Here is a 14672-nt window from a genome sequence, read left to right as displayed (position 1 = left end):
TTCCCTCCGTGGGATATCGTGATGGCACCTAGTCTCTAAGACTTGGTAAGCCTAAACAATACGCAGAAACATTAAACAAGAGATTAAATCTTGAACATCCCAACAATTTCATAAAAGGAATCTACCAAAACTCAATACATAAAATCCCAAAACCTGGTGAGATATAAGTCACAAGCTCTAAAGAGAAAATGCTAAGTGTCTCTATACATCATAGTCAAATGAAAATAAAAAAGCAACATCATAGAGATAGAGGGGGACTCCGAGGTCTGCGGATGCTGGCAGATGTACCTTGAAGTCTCCACGTATGGGCTAGCTCACTGGTACCTGGTCTGGTAAGCAGTACCTGAATCTGCACAAAAAGATGTGTAGAAGTGTAGTATGAGTACACCACAATGGTACCCAGTAAGTGCCAAGCCTAACCTCAGTAGAGTAGTGACGAGATCAGGTCAGGGCCCTACTGAAAATAATAGGAAACAAGGCAGAAGGTATAGTAATGTAATGAAATGACGGAGAAGTGAACAAGGAGAATTCATAGAAAGATAACAACACAGCAAATAGAGGTAAACAACAGGGGCGCTCCCGAGGTATCACCTCGTAGTCCCAAAAGTAAATATGCAATAGAGGCACTCCCGAGGTACCGCCTCGTAGTCCCAAAAGTAAATACACAAAAAGGGAGCTCCCGAGGTATCGCCTCGTAGTCCTAAAAGTAAATACACAACAGGGGAGCTCCCGAGGTACCGCCTCGTAGTCCCAAAAGTAAATACACAACAGGGGAGCTCCCGAGGTACCGCCTCGTAGTCCCAAAAGTAAATACAGAACTCATAACCTATGGAACAATGAATTTACAGCAAGGAGTCCTACAGTTAAAGACTGAATACAAAATCAAGGAAGCAGGTAATTCAACTAAGCATGTTGCAAAAATTGCAAGTAAGAGTTAAGACACATAGACATGCGACATTAGGCTAAATATGATGACTACACATGATAGAGTAACTCAGTTAAGGAATAAAAAAGAAAACTGCTCAGCAAGAACCAGATTTTTCAATATTTAACGAGAGTACGCACTCGTGTACACGGCCTTCATATATTGCAAATACCATAATATTACCAAAACCTAAGGGGAGTTCCCCCCCCCCCCCCCCCCACAAGGTTAGACAAGTCACTTACCTCAAATCTCGCTCAATCAATCAATAAGAATGTCTTTCCCTCGATTTTCCTACTCCTAACGGCCCAAATCTAGACAAAAGCAATTACATACAATAAATACAACTATAAGAAACTAATTTAAATAATAAATCTACGACTTTAACAAAGAATTGAAAAATCGCCCCAAAATGCCGACCCGAGCCCACGTCTCGGAATCGGGTAAAAGTCAAGAAATACGAACACCCATTCGATATTGAGTTCACCCATACCAAAATTACTCAAATCCGACACCAAATCGCCACTCAAATCTCAAAATTAAACTCTCCAAATCCCTAGCCTCAATCTCCCAAATTCCACCTTCAATACACACAAACTAAGTGGGAAACTCAATGGGGAAACAAGATTATTGAATAAAAATGTTCACAAGTGGCTTATCTCAAGAAACCCCTCGAAAATCCTCTCACAAATCGCCTTAAACCGAGTTTGCAAAGTCCAAAATGAGAAATTACGAAACCCTTTGATTTTAAACACTGCCCAGTTAAACCGCATCTGGGGAAACTTAACCGCATCTGCGGTTCCACTTCTGCGGAAACAATACCTCTTCTCCGGACAGGCCTCAAGGCCCCCCATTTGCTTCTGCGATCCTTCATCCGCATGTGCTCTCGTGCAAGTGTAGGACTCTCATCGCACCTGCAAAACTTCCCCACCGACCAAATTTTGCTTCTGCGCCCAGCTCGCCGCATCTGCGACCACGCAGGAACATAAATTACCTCGTACCTACGACCACTGCATAACTCGTACTAGGCCGCTTCTGCGCTCCACTTCTCGCTTTTGCGGGGCCATGACTGCATCTGCGGTCTCAGCTAGGCAGTCCCAAATCTGCTTCTTCGGCTCGATGGCCGCTTCTGCGATGCCACACCTGCGGCCCAAAATGCGCAGGTGCGATTGCACCAGACACACCAATACTTCAGCTATGCACCGAGTCCAATTTTGTTTCGGATTCAAGTTTGAATCACACCCGAGGCCCCCGGGACCCCGTCTGAGTATACCAACAAGTACTAAAACATTATACGGACATAGTCGAGGCTTTAAATCACATCAAACAATGCTAAAACATGAATTGCACATCGATTCAAGCCTAATGAACTTTAGAACTTCAAACTTCTACATCCGACGCTGAAACATATCAAATCAAGTCCAATTGACCTCAAATTTTTCACACAAGTCATAATTGACATTATAGACCTACTCCAACTTCCGGAATCGGAATCTGACCTCGATATCAAAAAGTCCACTCCCGGTCAAACTTTTCAAAAATTATAAAATTTTCCAACTTTTGCCAATTAACGCTGAAATGACCTACGGACCTCCAAATCAACATACAGATACACTCCTATGACCAAAATCACCCTACGAAGCTATTGGGACAATTGAAACTCCATTACAGAGTCATCTTCACACAATTCAAACTACGTTAAATTCCTAGAACTTAAACTTCCAATTTAGGGACTATGGGTCCCATTCCACTCCGAAACTCTCACGAATCCGACACCAAGCACCCCTGCAAGTCACAAAACCCAAAAATGAAATAGAGGCAGAAATAAATAGGGGTTTAGGGCTAATACTCCCAAAACAACCGGCCGGGTCATTACAAAAATAAATTCAAAAAAGAGACTTTGGGTGCTGCAGAACGGACTTGTAAGGCAGCTCACTACTAAGTCTCAAAGTATCAAGGGTGCGCGTTGGGATGACTGCCAGATGCACCTGCCTCAAATCCTGCATGATTAGTGCAAAAGTGTAGCGTGAGTACATAAACAACATGTACCCAATAAGTATCCAGTCTAACCTCGAAGAAATAGTGATGAGGAAACGACTTCGACACTTGCTATGGGCCAATAATAAAAAAATATAGAAATTCTTAACAGTATGAGACATGGGAATGATAATAATATAACAATGTCAAGCAGGGAATAAATGACCCATTAACTGATAATAGATTTCAAAGTCTCCAACCAATATCTATTAACACTGAATCAATTTCTATAATTTAATAAATTTATAACCTCTTGAGCCATAAAGTAATATCAAGTGTAATCAGGCTCTGAGTATTATTACGCACGAGTTATGTCGAGGTCGTACGGCCCGATCCAAAAATATAATGTGTGCACTGCCGAGGGTCGAACGGCATGAACCATAGATGCATCTATTAACCTGCCGAGGCGAACGACCCGCTCCATAAGAGTAGATAAGTTTACCTCGCTCGCGGAAGTACTTGCGACACGAGTGGACATGGATTTCTCAGAGTTATTAAATATTCCTCAATTCTTTCCAAAATAAGAAATCTAAATTTGAAAGTTTCAACCTTACATTTCTCATATTTATTTAAGACAATTAATATGCATAATAAATATAACTGTGCAATCAAGACATGATGTAAATCAAAGACTAGCCGAACATCTCATGGAATATAGCTACGCACGGACTCTCGTCACCTAGTGCGTACGTAGCTCCCCACACAAGTAATTCGCAACAAGAATACACCTAAGGGGATGAGTTCCCTCTTACAAGGTTAGGCAAGAAACTTAACCTCGTTCTCAAGCTCACTTAGGATCCACAAATATTCTTTAAAGCCACAACTCGGTGCCAAATAACCCGAAACTAGTCAAATGTTGTATAAATTAATCTATGCATGTTCAAAAGTTCATAATTTAACTATTAGAGTAATTACCCAACCCAAATTGGAAGATTCCTAAAAGTGACCCCAAGCCCACGTGCCCGGATTCCGAAAATATTCGAAGATAATTGTTTCCCATAACCTCACGAACTCAAATATATCATTTTCACCCAGTTTCATAAAAGTTTTCGTTGTTAAATCTCATTTTTATCAAAACCTATATTTTTCAACTAATCCCATAATTTTCACAATTTTTCATGTTAACATCTACCCATAATCTATGTATTTAACTTACATTGGATATAAATTACTTACCTTCAATAGCTAGGTAAAAACCCCTCTCTAATAAACTCCAAAATCGCCTAAGAAGTGAAATAAATGAGCCAAAATGGCCTAAGTCCCGTATTAAATGGACCCTTCTTCCTCCAGCAATTTCCGCATCTGCGGAAAAAGCATCGCAGATGCGGCTCTCCCCCAGCTGGCCTACTTTCGCATCTACGGACAGTGGCCCGCTTCTGCGCTTGCCTTTTTCACACCTGCGCTTTCGCGGGTGCGGTCCTTGGTCCACTTCTGTGATCCCTGTGAAGCCCACACCAGGCCACTTCTGCGGTCGTTCGCTCGGTTCTGCGAGCTCACATCTACGGCTAGCTCCTCGCAGGTACGATTGCACCAGAAGCTATACTGCTTCTGCCATTTTCTCCAAGTCCAAATGACTTTCGAGCATCGTCTGAATGGCATCTGAGGCCTCCGAGGCCTCGCCTAAACATACCAACAAGTTCGGAATCATAAAATGGACCTGCTAGACCTCACGAAATACGAAAAACATCGCCAAAACTAAGAATCACACTCCAAACCAAATCGAATCAACTTATGAACTTCAAGTTCTTCCAACTTGCTCCGAACGCGCCGAATCATACTTAAACTACTTGGAATGCCACCAAATCATACTTAAACCATACAGAACTATTCCCAAGCTTAGAATCCCAAAGGGACCACGATAACACCAAAACCTACTCCAACACAAATTTAAAGAACTTTAAAACCTTCAATAAGTCAACTTTCAACTTTAGGCACTGAAACGCTCCCGGGTCATCCGAAACCCGATCCAAACACATGCCCAAGTCCAAATTTATCGTACAAATATATTGGGACCGTCAAATCCCGGTTCCGAGGTCGTTTACTAGAAATATTGACCCAAGTCAAAATTAACCCTTTAAAGCCAATATTAAGGAACTTAGTGTTCTGATTTTAACCCGAACCTTTCCAAACCCGATCTAACCATCCCCATAAGTAATAAAGTAGTAAAAGCATATACGGGGAGTCTTATTTAGGCATGCGGGGATCTAGAAAGAAAAACGACTGGCCGAATCATTACACATAGGTCAGCTGCTTTCATGGTAAGGAATCATAGTGAAATAATAAGAGGAAGGGCAAGAATGATAATAAATTATATGATAGACAAATTAGACAATACTAAAGAATTATAAAGGTTTCTAGGAATAGTAAATTATGCCAAAAATTTCATAAAAGATCTAGGCAAAATAGCAGGACCCTTATATGCTAAGACAGATCCTACGAGACAAAAATATTTTAATACAGAAGATATCAAATTGGTACAAAAAATTAAAGACAAAATAAAAAATATTCCTGACTTAAATATGTCCTTAGAAACAGACTATTTAATTATAGAAACAGATGGAAGTTTTGAAGGATGGGGAGCAGTCCTAAGAACAAAACCCAATAAATATAGTGATAAAAGGGAAGAAAAAAATATGTGCTTACCATAATGGTAAATATAAAGGAAAAGGAAATATGAGCAGTATAGATGCAGAAATATTAGTTGTAATCTATGGACTAAACAACTTCAGACTCTATATATTAAACAAACCAGATGTATTAATTAGAACTGACTGTGAAGTTATACTAAAGTTTCACCAAAAGATAAATAAAAAGAATAGCAGTAGAAGAAGATGGTTGAACTTCGTTGATACTATATCAATCTATAACTTAATATTTGAATATATTAAAGGAAAAGATAATAACTTAGCAGACCAGTTAAGTAGGTTAAAAATTACTGTTAATAATAGACATGTTTTGCATTGACAGCATGAGACCAACAACCCCCAAGACTGAAGATAAGGTAAAGGGCATCAAAGCCTCACCTTCAGACACCTATTTTCAGACAATGTTAGGTAATATTCAATTTAAGCCACAAGCATAGTAGAACATACTAGTATGGGTAGAATATGGTTCGGAAAACATAATTTAATATTCTTTCCGCCGTCAAATATGTCATTTAGAATTTTTAGCATAATGTATAATAGATAGACAAAAGAGATGCCTGATAGACAATTTATGGATAACATATAATAAAAAAGATACTAAATATTTTATAGCATTTCTAAATGCTCTATGCCAATATTTTACAGACAAGAGCCAAGAAAGAAAATTTAAATATTATGTGGTAATAGATGGTAAGACAAATAGTATTTTTCAGACTTGGTTAGAAGTTTTAGACTCTATAAAAGATTTAGATAAACCTCTTTTTAAAGGTTTTAATGATTTCACTGAAGCATTAGACTAAGCAAGGGGTATATTAGGACCAAATTACTATATCTCTCCAGTACTCAGACAAAACCCAGAAAACATTCTACAATATAATATTCAAAAAGACACAGATAAGATAATTTTCTGTGATCATTGTTCATCAATGACTGAAGCCTTCAAGAGACTCAACCAAAAGAACGAGTCTTTAATACAAGAAAAAGCAAGACTAGTGGAGCAGGTGAAAGTATTAGAACATAAACTCCAAGCAGTAAAGTTTGAGTTAGCGCAATCCCAGACTCAAGTTATCTCTCAGCAAAGGTGTAGTCCAAAACAATTGAGTTCTACATCTCAATTTCAAAATAAAATGGATGAGAAGGGTGTGCATTCTCCAATAGATACAATTAAATCAACTGTATCGGATAGAGATACAGTTAGTCCGGTTCAAACGGTAGCAGGTAAAGACTTATCAAATCTGTTTATGGCTGCCACTTTACCAAAAAGTGAATATGAAGGTTCATCAAGCCAAATAAGAAGAAGACTATCTAGAACATTGGTACAAGGAGAAGAATTAAAAAAGAAAGTAGTAATCTCAAAAAAGAAAAAAAATGAAAAAATACAAGATATAGTTAAACAAACAATAGAAAAAGAATTTCAAGACAAGGAGAAGCAAGACAAACATATGATCAGAAATCCCAGTCCAGAAATATTTCAGAGCTCGGGAGAAGATAATAATTTAAATTATCAAGATGCTCAAGACACAAATGATGACTTAGGAATAAATTATCAAGATGCTCAAGACCCAAATGATGATTCAGGAATGAGTTTTTATTCAATAGCTTTACATAATCTTGACACGTAGAAGCAGACAATCGTCATAATAGCAAGAATAAAACAAAGAAAAAGACAAAAATAGTGAGGAATCAAAAGAAAGACTCTGGCACAGACACAATAATTCAATAAAGAGAAAATACAATGGAAAGGCATCTTCTACAGTAAATCAAAAGGACAATAATGCTAGACCTACAGTAAATCAAGGACAATGATACAAGACAGACTCTGAAGACTTCACGTGAATAAGAAAAAAGAAAGATTCTTCAAACAAAATGAAGTCCGGAAGTGAAGTCTGCAACACCTATAAATTGAGTGTTCTATGAAGACAGAAGACACAACAACTACAACAACCATCTGAAGAAAAACATAATCTCTTCCCTTCACCATTCCCTTCACTTAAACCAAAAAACTATCCTCCATCCATAACTCCCTTGGTAAAATATTTTCCTATGTATGCTTTAGTACTTTCTATCTCAAACCTGTAAAATAAATAAAGCTTTATGCTTTAGTTTGCAGGTTTTCTATTTTCAAGTCCAGTAAACTTTTTCGGGTTTACCAAAAGGGAAATATCTCTCCGATAAACATGTAAGTTACTATTTTTTATCTCAAAATTATGTTTTTGTTTATTACCCCGATTTATTTATAGCTTTATACTATGTCTTATATATTTAATTTCTTAGTTGTTAGTTTGTAAATAACTAAAAATCACACTAAGTATATGGTTATCTTTCTAACTTCTTAATAACTTTGATGGATTAACCTGTAAATTCCTAGGAAAGACCAGTTAAGATGAGCCCAAAATATTGTCAGAAAGTTGTTAAAATGGGCAAATATGTTTAACTAAGGCCAGGGTGAGGTTAAAGAAAGAGGTGTTAAGAAAAGATCTAGATCATTAAAAGGTTGGAGAGAAGAGATGAACAAAGTGAAAAACTAAAAAAAAAAGTATATAAAATGGGATAATTTCAGTTCATAATTTTGATAAATTATTAACGATACAAGTCTATAGATCAAAAGAGAGAGAGAGAGAGTACTGAGTAGGATTTTTGTAACGACCCGAGCGGTCGTTTTGAGAATTCTCACTTCGCTCAGTAGTTTGAGGGTACGCGTATCTCCTCATGATGTATTATGACTTGTGTGAATCGTCGATTTTGGTTTTCAGGTTGTTCAGAATCGATTTGGAAGAATGAACTTTATGATTGAAGCTTTAAGTTGGAAGAGTTGACTAAGTTTGACTTTTGTGTATTTGACCCCGGATCAGAGTTTTGATGGTTTCGTTAGGTTCGGACGGTGATTTTGTATTTGGGCGTATGCCCGGATTTGCATTTGGATGTTTCTTGAAGGTTCTAGGGTTAATTGGCAAAAGTTGGCAATTTGGAGTTTTGGAATGTTCATAAGTTTGACCGTGTCCCGACCCGGAATTCCCACCGTCGGGATCATGATGGCGCCTAACATTTCACTTGCTAGGCAAGCCAACGTTAGAGAATCATTAAACCAATCCTTTTCCATTCAGTAAATAACAGCAAATTAGCTAAGATGAAATGTAGAGAGTGCGGAATAATACAACTCACGAGCTACTATGATTTACTACAAACAGAGTCTGAAAAGGAAAAATACACTGTTTTGGAGTAAGGAAAGAGTAAATGATAAAACTAGGAAAAGACTCCAGGGTCTGCGGACGCAAGCAAATCTACCTTGGGTCTCCCGACAGCAAATCCAAGCTGTTAAGCCTCACGATCAGCTAGGACCGGTACCAAAATCTGCACAACAAGTGCAGAGTGCAGTATCAGTACAACCGATCCCATGTACTGGTAAGTGTCAAGCCTAACCTCGACGAAGTAGTGATGAGGCTATGACAAGACACCCACATAATAAACCTATGTAGATAACAATATATGTACAAGAAAATAACAGTAACAGCTAAACATGTACTATTGGGAGGGGGAACATGCTAAATGGGCACAAGATATAGGAGATATAGCGAAAATGATAACTAGAACAGTCAACATGCTTTTAATCAGTGAAGCATCACCCTTCGTGCTTTTACTCTCAGCCTCACAATATAAATCAATAGATACGGCACGACATCACCCTTCGTGCATTAACTCTCATAACATGGCACGGCATCACCCTTCGTGCATTAACACTCATAATATGGTATGGCATCACCCTTCGTGCATTATCACTCACAATATGGCACGACATCACCCTTTGTGCATTAACACTCACAATATGGCACGGCATTACCCTTCGTGCATTAACACTCTCCCTTACCATAATGCAATGAACAAATAACAAGGGCTTCTCATCTATTACAACACCTTTGACTAGATTGACCCAGAAGGGTGCTCCATTCCGATGGTCCGATGGTCCGATGATTGTGAGGCGAGCTTTCAGAAGCTCAAGACTGCCTTGACTTCAGCATCGGTATTAGTGTTGCCTTCTGGTTCAGGGATGTATATTGTGCACTATGACGCTTCCCGCGTTGTCCTGGGTTGTGTATTGATGCAGGAGGGGTGAATTATTGCATATGCTTCACGTCAGCTGAAGCCCCACGAGAAGAATTACCCCGTACATGATTTGGAGTTGGCCGCGATTGTTCATGCTCTCAAGATCTGGTGGCATTATCTTTATGGGATGTCCTGTGAGGTTTACACTGACCATCGTAACTTGAAGCATTTGGTCAAGCAGAGAGATCTCAATTTGAGGCAGCGCAGGTGGCTTGAGTTACTAAAGATTATGATATTACCATCCTTTATCATCCAGGCAAGGCGAATGTGGTTGCGGATGCCTTGAGTAGAAAGGCGAAGAGTATTTGTAGTTTGGCATTCATTTCAGCAGAGTAGAGGCCATTAGCTTTGGATATTCAGTCCTTGGCTAACAGACTTGTGAGGCTGGATATTTCAGAGCCCGGCCGAGTTATTGCCTGCGTCGTCGCCCAGTCTTCACTATTCAAGCAGATCAAGGCTCGCTAGTATGATGATCCGCACTTATTAGTCCTCAGAGAGACGGTACTACAGGGTGGTGCCAAAGAGGTTACTATCAGTTAGTATGGTGTTCTGCGACTCCACGGTCGTCTATGTATCCCTAATGTTGATGGATTGAGGGAAATAATTTTAGAGAAGGCACACAATTCTCGGTATTCTATTCATCCAGGTGCTACGAAGATGTATCACGACCTGAGGCAGCATTATTGGTGGTGGCGGATGGAGAAGGACATATTTGAGTATGGAGCGAGGTGCCTTAATTGCCAGCAAGTTAAGTACGACCATCAGAGGCTAGGTGGCCTACTCCAGCAGATTGTTATACCTGAGTGGAAATGGGAGCGCATTACCATGGATTTTGTAGTTGGGTTGCCGCGGACCTTGCAGAAGTTTGATGCAGTTTGGGTTATTGTCGACAGGTTGACCAAGTCGGCACACTTCATTCTGGTGGTGACCATGTATTCTTCAGAGAGATTGGCCCAGATTTACATTCAGGAGATTATTCGGTTGCATGGTGTGCCTGTCTCCATTATATCAGATAGAGGCCCTCAATTTACTTCGCATTTCTGGAGGGCAGTACAAAGTGAGTTGGGGACCCAGGTAGAGCTCAACACAGCCTTTCATCCGCAGACCGATGGGCAGTCAGAGCAGACGGTTCAGATCTTGGAGGATATGCTCAGAGCATGTGTGATTGACTTCGGAGGGCAGTGGGATCGATTTGCCTTTGGCCGAGTTTGCTTACAACAACAGTGATCAGTCTAGCATTGAGATGGCTCCATTTGAGGCTTTATATGGTCAGCGATCGGATGGTTTGAGACCGGCGAGGCTAAGTTATACGGTACTGATTTGGTGAAGGATACCTTGGAAAAGGTAAAGTTGATTTAGGAGCGACTTCGCACAGCACAATCTAGACAGAAGAGTTACGCAAATTAGAAGGCACGTGATTTATCATTTATGGTGGGCGAGAAGGTTCTCTTAAAAGTCTCACCAATGAAGGGAATCTTGAGGTTCGGGAAGAAGGTCAAGTTGAGCCCAAGGTTTATAGGTCCATTTGAGGTGTTGAGACGAGTTGGGGAGGTTGTTTATGAGCTTGCTTTGCCTCCCAATCTATCGGGAGTTCATCCGGTCTTCCACATGTCTATGCTCCAGAAGTATCATGCCGCCAGGTCGCATGTGTTAGACTATAGCACGGTTCAGTTAGATAAGAGCCTGGGTTATGAGGAGGAGCCAGTTGCCATTGTTGACAGACAGGTTTGCCAGTTGAGATCCAAGAAGATTTCTGCGATAAAAGTTCAGTGTAGGGGCCAACCGGTCGAGGAGGAAACTTAGAAGGCCGAGAAGGACATGCGGAGCAGATACCCACACTTATTCGGCACTCCAAGTATGATTCTAGACTCGTTTAAGGACGAATGTTTGTTTAAGAGGTGGAGAATGTAACGACCCGACCGGTCGTTTTGCTTTCTAGATCCCCGTTCCCCTAAATAAGACCCCTCGTATGTTCCTTTACTGTTTCATGACTTTCGGGAATGATTAGTTCAGGTTTGGAAGGGTTAGGGTAAAAATCGGAATACTTAGTTCCTTAATATTGATTTTTAAAGGGATAAGTTTGACTTGGGTCAACATTCCTAGTAAACGACCTCAAAATCGGGATTCGATGGTCCCAATAGGTTTGTATGATGATTTTGGACTTGGGCGTGTGTTCGGATCAGGTTTCGGATAACCTGGGAGCGTTTCAGCGCTTAATATTTAAAGTTGGAGCATTGGAGGTTTACAAGTTCATTAAATTTGGTTTGGAGTAGGTTTTGGTGTTATCGAGGTTCGTTTGGGATTTCGAGCCTGGGAATAGTTCCGTATGGTGATTTAATACTTACACGCAAAAATTGGTATCATTCCGAGTAGTTTAAGTATGATTCGGCGCATTCGAGGCAATTTGGAAGAACTTGAAGTTCATAAGTTGATTTGATTAGGTTTGGCTTGTGACTCTTAGTTTTGGTGTTATTTTTCATGTTTCGTGAGGTCGAGCAGGTCCATTTTATGATTTTGAACTCGTTGGTATGTTTGGACGAGGCCTCGGGGGCCCTGTATGTCGTTCGGGCGATGCGCGGAAGTCGTTTGGACTTAGAGAAAATGGCAGAAGCAGGAGAGCTTCTGGTGCAATCGCACCTGCACGGAGCTAGCCGCAGGTGCGAGCTCGCAGAAGCGAGCCAACGACCGCATAAGCATCCTGGCATGGGCTGCCAAGGGATCGCAGAAGCGGAGCAAAGACCGCACCTGCGAAAGCGCAGGTGCGAAGAAGGCAAGCGCAGAAGCGGGAAAGGCCGCAGGTGCGGTCCATTGTCTGCAGATGCGGAAGTATGCCAGCCGGGGGAGAGCCGCATCTGCGATTCTTTTTCTGCAGATGCGGAGCCGCAAAAGCGGCCGATCCTCCGCAGAAGCGAAAATCGCTGGAGGCAGAAGGGTTCATTTAATACGGGATTTAGGCCGTTTTGGCTCATTTATTTCACTTCTTGGGTGATAGTTGGAGCTTCTTAGAGAGGGGTTTTACCTAGTTATTGAAGGTAAGTAATTTCTATCCAATGTAAGTTAAATACATAGAATATGGATAGATTTTAACATGAAAAATTATAAAAATTATGGATTTAGTTGAAAAACCTAGGTTTTGATAAAAATAGGGTTTAACCACGAAAATAATTATGGAATTGGGCGAAAATTATATATTTGAGTTCGTGATGTTATGGGTGACATTTATCTTCAAAAATTTCCGGAATACGAGCAAGTGGGCCCGGGGGTGAATTTTAGGAATCTTTCAATTTGAGTTGGGTAATTACTCTAATATTTAAATTATGAACTTTTGAATATGTATTGATTAATTTATATAACATTTGACTAGTTTTTGATTTTTCGGCACCGAGTTGAGGCTTTAGAACGAATTGTGGGTCGGAAAGTGAGCTTTGAGACGAGGTAAGTCTCTTGCCTAACCTTGTAAGAGGGATTTGCCTCATAGGTGATTTAAATTACTACTTGCTTCTAATTGTGGGGGCTACGTACGCACGAGGTGACGAGAGCCCGTGCGTAGCTACTAATTATATTTATGTCCGGGTAGTTTAGGACCCCAAATCATGAAATACTTGTAATATTTACACTCTACTTGTTAAATAAAGTGCCTAAATTATATTAGAACTTGATAGAGGAAGAGTAAAAGACAGAATTTCGCTTACTTGAGTTTGGCAGGTTACTTGACCGTTAATAGAAATTGTGCTTCTTTGTATATTAGCATTGTAATAGCTTTTAAATCGGATGTTCATAAGGTATCCTCTCTTCTTGTGGAGCGGACTGAACACCTCGACAGTAGAATAGATGCATCTATGGTTCGTGCCGCTCGACCCTCGACAGTGTACACATTATTCTGGATCGGGCTGTACAACCTCGGCATAAATCGCACGTGATAATACTCGGAGCCTAATTATACTTGATATTATTTTATGGCTTGAGAGGTTATAATTATTTAATGATAGAAATTGACTTGGGATTTACTATTAGTGAAAGAATAATTTATTCACTGCTTGTTATTGAGTTATTATTACTATTTACATAACTCATGCTTATTTAGAATTTCTGTATTCTATTGTTAGCCCATAGTAAGTGTCGATATCGATCCCTCGTCACTACTTCTTCGAGGATAGACCAGATACTAACTGGGTACATGTTGTTTATGTACTCACGCTATACTTCTGCAGTAATCGTGCAGGATCTGAGGCAGGTGCATCTGGCGGCCATATTGGCGCGCACCCCCGTTACCCCGAGGCCTAGTGGTGAGCTGCTTCCTGAGCCGTTCTGCAGCACCTAAAGTCTCTCTTTGCATTACTTTCTATCTACTTTATTTCAGACAGTAGTTTCTTATTTTTGTATATTGTACTAGTATCTCTTACACTTGTGACACCAGGTCTTGGAATTTTACTAATAGACGTTTGAAAGTTTTTGAGGATTTATTGCACCACACTTGTTCTCATATTTGTTTACACTTTATTATATTAAATTTTTTATCTTTTACTTACTTAATAAATAAAAGTCAACTATTTCGAAATTGTTAAAGGCATAAATATATGGCTAGTTCTCCGTTGGGTTACCTAGCGATGACGTTGGCGCCATCACGGTCTATAGATGAAATTGGGTAGTGACAGATTTTTTTCGTAAGTGGCGTCACAATTAATCGATGGCCAATAATCATAGGAGTTTGGGAAGGTGACGATAGAGGAATGAAAAGCCAATTAAAGTACAGCAAGCCAACACACCCAAAAATTGCAAATGTCAAAGGACTTTTCTAACGAGAAATAAAGAGTAGCTTTCTGAATTGAGCGTTGACATAGTAAAAATTAAAATTGTTGCCTCTTAAAATACGCAAAACAATCTTTGGCATATTGGTTTGTTAGCTTTATTCTACAGGGAGGTCGCCCGTTCTAATCCTAGCAAACTTTCCGCCTCTCATTTTTGGA

Source organism: Nicotiana tomentosiformis, chromosome 6, assembly GCF_000390325.3.
Source record: "Nicotiana tomentosiformis chromosome 6, ASM39032v3, whole genome shotgun sequence".
Classification (NCBI taxonomy): Eukaryota; Viridiplantae; Streptophyta; class Magnoliopsida; order Solanales; family Solanaceae; genus Nicotiana; species Nicotiana tomentosiformis.
This window is presented reverse-complemented; position numbering follows the sequence as displayed.